Here is an 11,777-nt window from a genome sequence, read left to right on the forward strand (position 1 = left end):
ACTGCTTATAGTAGTCTATATACAGTACTGCAGGTATTATACCCACTGGTTATAATAGTCCATGTCCAATACTGCAGGCATTATACACACTGCTTATAGTAGTCTATATGCAGTACTGCAGGTATTATACCCACTGGTTATAATAGTCCATGTCCAATACTGCAGGCATTATACACACTGCTTATAGTAGTCTATATGCAGTACTGCAGGTATTATACCCACTGGTTATAATAGTCCGTGTCCAGTACTGCAGGCATTGTATATACTGTTTATAACAGCGCACAGACAATACTGCCGGGATTCTGCACATTTTCTATAATAGCGGATATCCAATACGGCTGGCGTCATGTTGCACGGTGTTTGTAATGGCGCATACTTTGTGAAATCGATACGCCTGAAACAAACTTGATGAAAGGCAGTAATTCTTGGTGTGATACCCCCCCTCCCCCAGGCAAAAAAAAAAAAAAAGAATAAGAATTAGAGGGGACCTCAGACCTCTGTTGCCCCCCCCAGTCGATTGTTTTGGGGCCTGGTGTCACTCCTGCACCATCAATCACCCCCCTTTCATAGCGACACAGACAGGCTGAGAGACCCGCCCCTTCAGGGGGGTGTGGGGTAGTTCTCATGCCCTCCCCGCCCCCCCCCGCCCCCCCAAGCCCCTGCAACCCCCCCCAGTCCTTACAGCCAGCGCTCCGACAGCTGGTTCGGCTGGGGCCAGAGGGTCTCAGTGTGGCCACGACAGCTGCCAGCCCGCCCCCCACCACCTAACCCCCCCCCCCCACCCCCGTCCGCCCGCCCGCCCCCCCCGTCCCCCACCCTCTGAACCCCTCGAACTCCCGACCTGCTGCGACTCCAACATGTGGGCTCCCCTTTTCTTTCATCCGATGGTCCTCAATTTCAAACACTTTTCAGACGCATCGTACCGCGTGCGCGCTTGTGTGTGCGCGCGAGAACGCCTTTGTGTGTATGCGTTTGTGTGTTTGTGTGTGTTTGTGTGTGTGTGTGTGTGTGTGTGTGTGTGTGTGTCTGTGTGTGTGTGTGTGTGTGTCTGTGTCTGTGTGTTTGTGTGTGTGTGTGTGTGTGTGTGTGTGTGTGTGTGTCTGTGTGTGTGTGTGTGTGTGTGTGTGTGTGTGTGCGCGCATGCAAGTGCTTGCCTGTGTGTTAGAGGTTATGGCCCAGGTTCAGAAAAAAAAACGTTTGTCCTAAACTTGGCTTTGGAGAAATTTTTTCAAGTTTTCCTCTTTTAAAATGATTTTTTTAACAAACGCAGTTTTAGCACTGAACTGAACAAACTTGTGTTTTATTTTAAGTTAAGAACAAATGTTGATTGAATCCTGGTTATTGTCCATGGCCATGAGTTTCTGTGTGTGTGTGTGTGTGTGTGTGTGTGTGTGAGTGATGGTCTTACTATCAGTTGTTATTGTTGAAAGTGTAGTGGAGAGCACAAACACGCGCACGCACACACACACACACACACAAACACACACTATTCAGTGGGTGGGGGTGGGGGGGTGTTGATCACAGTGTGAGTGTTAATATACACTGTGTGGCCAAAAGTATGTGGACACCTGACATCCAACATCTCATCCAAAATTGCTGGAGTTAATATGGAGTTGGTCCACCCTTTTCTGCTATAACAACCGCTGTGCTGGGAAGGCTTTATTTTAGATGTTGGAGCATTGCTGCAGGGATTTGCTTCCATTCAGCCAGAAGAGTATTAGTGAGATCAGGCACCGATTGGGCGATTAGGCCTGGCCTTTGCAATTGATCCCAAAGGTGTTGGATGGGGTTGAGGTCAGGGCTCTGTGCAGGCCAGTTAAGTTCTTCCACACCATTCTTGGCAAAACCACTTCTGTATGGACCTCACTGTGTGCCCGGGGGCATTGTTATGCTGAAACAGGAAAGGGCCTTCCCAAAACTGTTGGGGAGGCACATAATCATCTAGAATGTGATTGTATGCTGTAAGATTTGTCTTCAGTGGAACTAAGGGGCCAAGCCCAAACCATGAAAAACAGCCCCTGACCAATGGGTGTTCACATACTTTTTGTCATACAGTGTAAATCATGTTTAACTGTCCCAGTGATCCAGAATGCAAACAGCTCTTCTGTGTAGCAGAAACAGCAGCATTGCACAACACACCCGACAGAGCCAAGCGTTACCACCCCCACCCCCACACACACACACACACACAGACACACACACCGCTTTCTCTCTTCAATTCAATTTCCCGATGTTTTGCTGGCCACGATGAACATAAAATCATAATAGGAAACAGAAACACGGAGAAATCTTGAATTCTTCTTGGCCTGGGAGGGTAGTTTCCGGTTGGCAGGATAGCCCCTGCCTCTTAGCCCGGTTAACAGCTCTTCTGGTCAGACATCCGTGAGCTGCCTGCGCCCGTGGAATCAGCTGAGCAAGATGGCCACCGCCCAGCGGCCTGCACTCCATGTCCGTGGATATAGGAACAATGTGTGAAATGTTACTTCATCATTCCTCATATTCATGGTGTGGATGATTCTTTTTAAAAAAAAGTTTTTAAATGTTTTTTTTTTTTTAACATTTCTTTCTCATTTTTTTTTTAAGGAGGCGCAGAAGAATCCTGGAGAGTTCAGATGTTTGCCGTCAGTGTTGACCGCGACATTCCGGGGACCGCACTCCTGAGTTTACACTGCGGCGGTCGTGTTTGACGTGGTTACGGTCAAACGAGAAATGCCCGGCTCTTTCCGCGCGGCGGCGGGTCGGTTTCTGGGGCAGGAGGATTGTGAAACGTAAACTGAACTCTTGATTGGGCTGTGAGAAAGAAAAGGAATTTCATAGGCTTGCGGGAAGTAGGATGTGAAGCAGCGGGGAAATAGTCCGGTTGGTGGATATGGCTGCGCCACTGAGGGTAGGGTCATTTAAGGTCATTTGAGATGTCACAGAGGTCATCTGAGAGGTCACAGAGGTCATTTGAGAGTGTTCGTATGTGAGGCTCGTGCAGAAGGGAGTCGAATCAAACAGAACGCATCATCATTTGCCTCATCTCTGCACACACAGGCATGACACTGCAATCCCACGAAAGACACAGAACTCATTTACTCTGCTCAGCCTACATCTACCAAATGTTATACTGGGCGTGTAACACTTTCTAACCATTTTTCTCATTGAACTTTACGCCAAAATTACATGACAGGCATTTAGCAGACGCTGTTATCCAAAGCCACTTACACAACTTTTCACATAGCATTTACATAGCATCCATTTATACAGCTGGATATATACTGAAGCAATACAGGCTAAGGACCTTGCTCAAGGGTGCAACGGCAGTGTCTTACCGGGGAATCGAACCTGCGACCTTTAGATTACAAGACCAAGGCCTTACCCTTTATACTACACTGCCGCCCCAAAATGAGAACCAACACCCTAGAGGCCATGCATCAACTGATGGACTGTCATGTGACATTGGGAGGATCCACTGTAGCGGTAACGTCAGAAACTCACGAACCCACCCGTCCGCTGGTGGAACAAAATCCATTCTGTCCCATCACTGTGGATTCCCGTCAAATGATATAGCCCAAGCTTCAGCCTGTGACTGCAGGTATGTTATCATAAGCGTCCATTCTGGTAACATCCACACGGGCCTATAGCCACCATATCTGCTTACACTATATGACAAAAAAAAGTATGTGGACACCCCTTGGTCCCAGGCTGTTTTTCATGATTTGGGCTAGTTCGCTTAATTCTAGTGAAGGCAGATCTTAATGCTACAGCATACAATCACATTCTAGACGATTATGTGCTTCCCCAACAGTGAAGGCAAATCTAAATTGCAATGACATTCTAGATTGTTCTGTGCTCCCAACCTTGTGGCAACAGCTTGGAGCAGGCCCTTTCCTGTTTCAGCATGACAATGCCCCAGGGCGTACAGCGAGGTCCATGTAGAAGTGGTTTTGTTGAGATTGGTGTGGAAGAACTTGATTGGCCTGCGCAGAGCCCTGACCTCAACCTCACCCAACACCGTTGGTGAACCAACTCCATATTTAATGCCCCATAATTTTGGACGCTTATGTTGGATGTCAGGGTGTCCACATACTTTTGGTCATGTGGTGCATTTCACATCTACGTCAGTAGTACTGTCACGTGTGCTGGCATTCGCAGCGCGAGGTTATTAAGTGTTAGTCATGGAGACTCGGGATTGCATTGCACGCTGTCACTCTCAGACAAACGCAGATCTGAAAAAACACGCTTTATTACCTGTTGCGGTCCGGGGGCGGAGCCAGTGACAGGTGAACTTACCTGTTGAGGCCCAGTCCGCCAGCGCATTGAGTAATCAGGCTCAAATTTGTTTTCCTGTGTAGCTGTGAGATTAGCTGAGCGTATTGTAATGGAGCTGCTAATGGCACCCCTATGGGTTAGTATTATGTCTTACTGCAACAGCAGAGATTTTGTTCTCACAGTGCCCTTTCTCACCATGTATTTTGATTGAACACAGCACATGTTGTGTGTGTGTGTGTGTGTGTGTGTGTGTGAGTGAGTGAGGTGAGTGTGTGAGATTTGGGTGTATGTGTGTGTGCATGTGTGTTTCTGGTGTATGTGTGAGAGACTGAGGTATTTGCTTAGGTGTGTATTTGAGTATTGTGATTGTGGTTTGTGTGCGTGTGTGTGTGTGTGCGCGTTTGACTAAAGTGTGCATATGTGTGTTTGTGCTTGATTGATATGTGTGTGTGTGTGTGTGTCTAAGGGTGTGAGACAGAGTTTCATGTATGTGTGTGTGTGCGCATATGCATAATTTAGAGGTGTGTGTGTGCGTGATTGAGGCGTGTGTGTGTGTGTGCGTGTGTAAGCGTGATTGAGGTGTGTGTGTGTGTGTGTGTGTGTGTGTGTGAGACAGAAAGGAGAGACCGTTACAGAGATTACACCACTCTCTCCCTGAGGGGCTGTTACTCATGCACTCTTGCCCGCTCCCTGGTTCCCACACCCCCGCTCTCAGGTGAGTGTACCTGCACCCCCGCCCCACCTGTCGCTACCTGTCCCAGCGCGCCCCCCCCCTGCCCCCCCCCGCCCAGACCGGGATACCTTCACAGCCCTCTGCCGTGAAGGAGAACAGGCTTGGCCGGGACCGGGGCCAAGCTCTATTCACATTCACAAATCCGCGGCAGGGCTGGAGCGGAGGTGCGATTACCGAAACCGCAGCCATCAGGAGAGCAATTACCTGAGCGGCACACACAGGGCGCTCCCACACCGAACGACACCGTCGCGGCGCTGCCGCAGACACGCACCAGAGCAAGGCTCAACGCGCCATTGGACAACCTTCACATTTAGGGAAGGCTGTATGGTGTGTGTGTGTGTGTGTGTGTGTTTGGGTGTGTTTGGGTGTACGTACGTACGTGTGTGTGTGTGTTTGTGTGTGTGTGTGTATGTAAGTGCGTGTGTACACATGTTTGTGTGTGTGTGTTTGTTCATGTCTGTGTGTGTGTGTAAGCATGTGCATGTGCCTGTATGGGTGTGTGCACATGCATGCGTGTGTGTGTGTGTGCATGTATGCATGTATGTGTGTGTGTATGTTTATGGGTTTGTGTGCGTGCATGTGTGTGTGTGCATGTATGCGTGTGCGTGCATGTGTGTGTGTGCGTGCGTGCGTGCGTGCTTGCATGTGTTTGTGTGTGTGCCCGCGCGCGTGTACATGTGTGCGTGTGTGTGCGTGCATGTGTGTGTACATGTGTGCGTGTGCGTGCGTGCATGTGTGTGTATGCGTGTGTGCATGCGTGCGTGCTTGCATGTGTTTGTGTGTGTGCGTGTGTGTGTGTTTGCATGTATGTGTGTGCGTGCGTGCGTGCATGCGTGCGTGCATGTGTGTGTACATGTATGTGTGTGCGTGCATGCGTGCGTGCATGTGTGTGTACATGTATGTGTGTGCGTGCATGCGTGCGAGCATGTGTGTGTACATGTGTGCGTGTGCGTGCATGCGTGTGCATGTAAGGTTTTTATGGAGAAGCAGTGGTTCTGTCTAACCCGTGTTAGGCAGAGCCGCTGTGTTGCCAGGGCAGGCTAAGGCGACGCTGTCTGGCCGCTGCCAAAGTCAACAGGGCTGTTTTCTCCAGTGGCCAAGGAGGCTATAAGCAGATCTGTCATGCCGACCGGCCCTTTGTCCCGGCTCACTGATCCAGGATCAGATTACCCAGCCACTCTGCCTCCTCTGCATGGGAGACTGAGGCTGTGGGAGGATGTTTACGACTCGCGTAAACTCCCGCGTTTGTGGTGGATGACATTCTGTTTGTTTGTTTCTTATGCTGTCTGTGATCCTGATTTTACTGTTTGGGTAATCACAATTATCGTTTTCTCTTTGAGTAGATCGTGCGTACTGTTGAGTTTCCCCCTCTTCTTTTGTTCTAAAATGAATGTGGCGGCTGCCCTACTCTGCCACTAGGGGCACTGTGGTGAAGTTATGCATGTGAAGAAAGTCAAAGTGTGCGTAGGGACGCACATGTTTTTTGCGTAAATATGTATGTATGTCCGTATGTATGCGTATATGTTTTATTTTCTCTGTGTGTAGGCTATGTGTATGCATGTGAGTATTTAAATCCGCACATGCATGTGCGTGTGTGTGTGTGTGTGTGTGTACATGTCTGAGAATGAAAATACTCAGCGTACTCTATACTTAGCATAGTTACTCAGATCAATGTTTAGTATCATTTGTTCGTACTGTAGATATGATCTGTAATAAGTATTATGTGTAATGGAGCATAGTTGCTCAGGATGATGTATAGCACAGTGTAGTTACTCATAACAATGTTTAGTTAATTATATTTCCTCATAGCGATACGTGATGAATTATAGTTACTCATAGCAATGCGTAGTGAATTATAGTTACTCATAGCGATGCATAGTGAATTATAGTTACTCATAGCAATGCGTAGTGAATTATAGTTACTCATAGCGATGCATAGTGAATTATAGTTAATCAGTGTGATGTTTAGTGAATTATAGTTAATCAGTGTGAGGTTTAGTGAATTATAGTTAATCAGAGTGGTGGTTTAGTGAATTATAGTTAATCAGTGTGATGGTTTAGTGAATTATAGTTACTCATAGCGATGCATAGTGAATTATAGTTAATCAGTGTGATGTTTAGTGAAGTATAATTAGTCAGAGTGATGCGAGGTGGAGCGGTCAGTCAGACTGAGGTTTAGTGAAGAACAGTTTCTCAGAGTGGCAGAGCAGCTGTTCCCATGCCACAGAATCAGGGAGGGGTGCAGTAATACCACTTTTATTAGAAGATATTGAAGAAAAACAACAGAGAAGAGAAAATGGGTGTGGTATTTCACTTTCCTTAGGGATGTTTGTCTTTCTGGATCATCCCCCTCTTACCCTCCCCTCACCTCCTATCTGTTGTTCTCGCTCTCTGTCTCACACACTCTCTCCCTCTCTCTTTTTATCTTACGCTATCTTATGTTGTTTCTCTCACTATCTCATACTCTCTCTCTCTCGTGTGTGGGTGTGTGTCTGTTTGTCTGTCTCCTTATAGAATGAGACAGTACGAAGTTCACCAAGTCAATGTCCCACTCTGTTGATGCCCCACTCTCTCCCTCCCTCCTATGCTGAAGGCTGTAGACCCTTTTGGATTCAGTGTACCCTTAATATTCATCCTTAACTTTGATTTGCAAAATATGTAGTTCTTCCCCTTCCCCCCAGACTGTAAGGGGGGAGGTGACAGACCAATATCCTGATGTGGGGTGGGGTGGGGGTGGGGAGGATGGTGGATTGAGGCCATCATCCCGTAACCCTCCTTTCCCATGGCTGATAGGAGGACCGGGGCGATCCTGGCATTCCAGGGCCCTATCCTGTCCTCTTCTGGTCTCTAATTTTGGAGCAGCTGTCTGGTGTTTGTAACCCTTACCCATCAAAGCCAGGCCTGTGGGGTGGGGTGGACTGGGGGGTGGGGGGGGGTGCCGGGGGGACAGGGGAGGAGATGTTTGGGCAGGAGGGGGAGGGGGAGGGGCAGGAGGAGGAGGAGGAGGAGGAGGAGGAGGGGGCAGCAGCCTCTGTGGGCAGACGCGTTCCGAATTCCGAGCGCACGTTCCACTCCCCCGAGCGGTCTGGGACACCTGCGTCGGCTAAGGTCGCAGACGGCTAAATGCCGCTGACGTCTGCAGACAAAACAACCCAGATCTGCGGACAGACCCCCCTCTCCCTCTCCCCCAGATCTGCAGAATAACCTGGACCTGCAGGCAGCAGTAAGGACACCTTCGTCTGTAACCGAGAGCAACGCTGTGATATGCCATCAGAGGCAGGATGCCAGGACCCTGTGCTCTCCTTCTGCCTTGCGCTCGTCACAACAGGGCAGCCTGGAGACAGAGAGGGATGGGGACCCAGGCATCACCATGTGACGGCGAGGTAGCGTCAGCACCGCCCAGAGAGCACAGCCCTGGGAACACAGCCCTGAGAGCACAGTGCAGCACCGCCCAGAGAGCACAGCCTGGAGAGCACAGCCCAGAGAGAATAGCCCTGAGAGCACAGTGCAGCACAGCCCAGAGATCACAGCCCTGGGAACACAGCCCGGAGAGCACAGCCCAGAGAGCACAGTGCAGCACAGCCCTGAGAACACAGGCCTGACAGCACAGCCTAGAGAGAACAACCCTGAGAGCACAGCCCAGAGGACACAGTGCAGCACAGCCCTGGGAGCACAGCGCAGAGAGAATAGCCCAGACAGCATAGTGCAGCACAGCCCTGAGCGAACAGCTCTGAGAACACAGCCCAGAGAGCACAGCCCTGTAACAGTCCAGAAAGCACAGCACAGCACGGCACAGCCCTGATTGCACAGTGCAGCACAGCCGTGAGAACACAGCCCAGAGTGCACAGCCCTGAGAGACCAATGCAGCACAGCCCAGAGCACAGTGCTGCACAGCCCTGAGAGCACAGCCCAGAGCACAGTGCATAACAGCCCTGAGAGCGCAGTGCAGAACAGCCCAGAGATCAGTGCTGCACAGCCCTGAGAACACAGCCCAGAGCACAGTGCAACACAGCACAGGTTGCACAGATAACAGCGCAGTCAGAGCACCTTCTGTAGCCCCCCCCTCACGGGGCACAGGCGGTACTCTGCGGCTTCCTGGTTCTCACATTCCGCGTGAGCGTTGGGCTCGGGCTCCCTGTGGAAACAGCGTCTGGTTTCTGTTCCACACAAACCTCTAATTAAGCTATTCACTCCATTATTGGCCTGATTAGTGGGAACAGCTCCCAGCTCCAGGCATATGGCCTTGTGATTTATGTGCTTCTCTCTTTTCTGTGTTTTTCCTTCTCTCTCTCTCTCTCTCTCTCTGTCACACACACTTGTACCTTTCCCTCTACTTTTCTCTATCTGCCTCTCTTTCTGTACTGTACCACAGACGGTACAGAAGTTGCCTAGAGCTGGGTAGCAAGCAAAACCTACTAAGTATCTACTAGGCAGCTTGATTGCTACCTCGGTATTTGAAGAAAAGTCTAAATGAACTTAATCAGCTAGTATGCCGGCAGCACATTAGTCCGTTAGCTAATATTAGTTCATTAGTGGCTAAGTTGCTAACAAACTACCTTAAGCTATTATGTTATCTACCGTCATTACACAAGCAACCCGCAATACACAAGCAACTGACTGCCCCAAAACTCTCACTGTCTCTATTAACATTATAATACCCCAATCTGTATGCTTTACATTTTGAACGCTGGATTGGACCAGCTTTCCAGAATTGGAATCCTGATATTTTTGTTCCACGTAATGGTGTGAGCGACTTTATCACTGTGAGGGCAATAAAGAGAAGGCATGCAGCGGAAATCGCTTGCATATCCAACCACAAGGAATGCTGGGAAAGGTCAGAGTTCGGGAAACCCCTGGGTAGCTGGTTCTTCCCTGGGCAGAGGCATGCTGGGAACACTGCGGTCTGCCTTGTAGGTTCGAGAGGAAGTGCGGTGGAAGATGTGTTCCCACAACCGGAGAGAGAGTGAGCAGAAGACCCGGGGGTTAATTCTCATGCCCCCGCCCCCACACCCCCCCCCCCCCCACACCAAATGCGGTCCCGCTCTCCCATGGAAGGTCTGGTTCCTGCAGCTTGTTCCAATTTGAGGCCGAACTCCCTGTGGAAAAACAAAAGCTGTACTGAGAATCCCGTCGCCCTGACGATGAAGCCACCCCTGAGCCAAGCCGAGCCGGTTCGGGGGTGGGGGGGGGGGGGGATTCGGGGAAGCGGGGGTGGGGGCGTAGGTAGAGCGGGGGTGGGGGCGTAGGTAGAGATTACACATTCAGCAGCTCGGTAAGGAGAAAATAACGATAAGAGATTCCACGTCTCCTAGGAAAGGAAGTCGTGCTCGGAGCCTTCTTACAGTCCCGCACGTCTGTGCGGTGGGTGGCCTTTCTCAGCTGAGCCGGGCGAATTGTGTGGGGACGCGCTGCTTCCAGCCAGCGAAAATGCCGAATATTTGTGCTGGCGGTATCTTCAGTGACCTGGAGAGAACTGGGAATCTCATTTTACCTATTTCCTTCAGAAAACAGAAAAGTTTTTTATTAAAAAAATTTTTTTTTTAAACATTATTTGTGTTATGGTTACCATTAGCTAGCCTGCTCCGTATAAACAAACTCTAGTGTCAGAGCCGCAGTTCTCAGTTCTCATGCTGCCTGGCTAATTGGCTACTCTCTGTCCAAAGTTTTTTTGTTTATTTTGACAATTTACTGTGGGTTAACTGTTTTCCCCAATTTTTAAAAATGCAGCTCAAGTGTCACGCAGAAATGCCACAAATGTAAACACCTCCTGAATGTATTTTTTTTTTCTTTGCTCACGCACAGGAATGCAGCTGTCTCACAGGAGGCTGAGGGAATCTTTACACAAGCCGCGATGGAAGTGAACAAACGCCGTTTCATGTAAATAGAATTTCCAGTAAGGTTGCGGTCGTATAAAATCTAGGACTCGCTATGGCATACCGTGCATGATTTCAGCCTTGCTGTGGTCCTGTGTTTACAATCAAAAAAAAAGTCTCCCCTCCGTCCTCAACTTAGCTTGCTGCAAACACTTTAACCTGATCCCACCCCCACGGGCTGTGTAGCTGCCCCCCCACCCCCCCCCCCACCCACCCCCCCGCCCCCCACACAGGAAAGAGTGTAACGCCCTGAAACATCCTGGACTCATCTTTGAAGAAGAAAAATACAGGCAGCGGAGCATAGATTTGGCAAATGTATGCAAAGACAGGGATTGTCGGTGTGAGTGTGATTGTTTTATAATATGTTCAAAAAAAATAATTCTGCATTGTATGCCTTTAAGTTTGGGTCTCTCCTGCAGCTGGACCGCAGCCCTGATTGGCTGTTTGTGTGTTACACTAAAAAAAGGACCTTCTCATTGGCCTATTATACGATCCGTTGAAAAGCACTTTCTTGTTGAAAGCACTCCCTACAGCACATAGGCTTTTGTGTACATGCGTGCGGGTGTATTTGTCCGCGTGTTTGTGTGTGTGCGCTTGTGTGCGTGCAGTCGTGTGCATGTTTGTGTGTGTTTGTATGTGTGTGTGCATACACGTCTGCATGTGTGTGCTTGTGCATGTGTGTCTGCGTGTGTGTGTTTGTGTGTGTGTGCGCATGTGTGTGCGCATACCTACGTGTGTGTGTTTGTGTGTATGTGTACATATGTGTGTGTGCGCATACATGCCTGTATGTATATGTGTGTGCATGTACATCTGCGTGTGTGCGTGTGTGCGCATGTGTGTGCGTGTGTGCGTGTGTGTGCGTGCGTGTGTGTGCGTGTGTGCGTGTGTGCGTGTGTGTGTGTGTGTGCGTGTGTGTG

Source organism: Anguilla anguilla, chromosome 17 (assembly GCF_013347855.1).
Source record: "Anguilla anguilla isolate fAngAng1 chromosome 17, fAngAng1.pri, whole genome shotgun sequence".
NCBI lineage: Eukaryota > Metazoa > Chordata > Actinopteri > Anguilliformes > Anguillidae > Anguilla > Anguilla anguilla.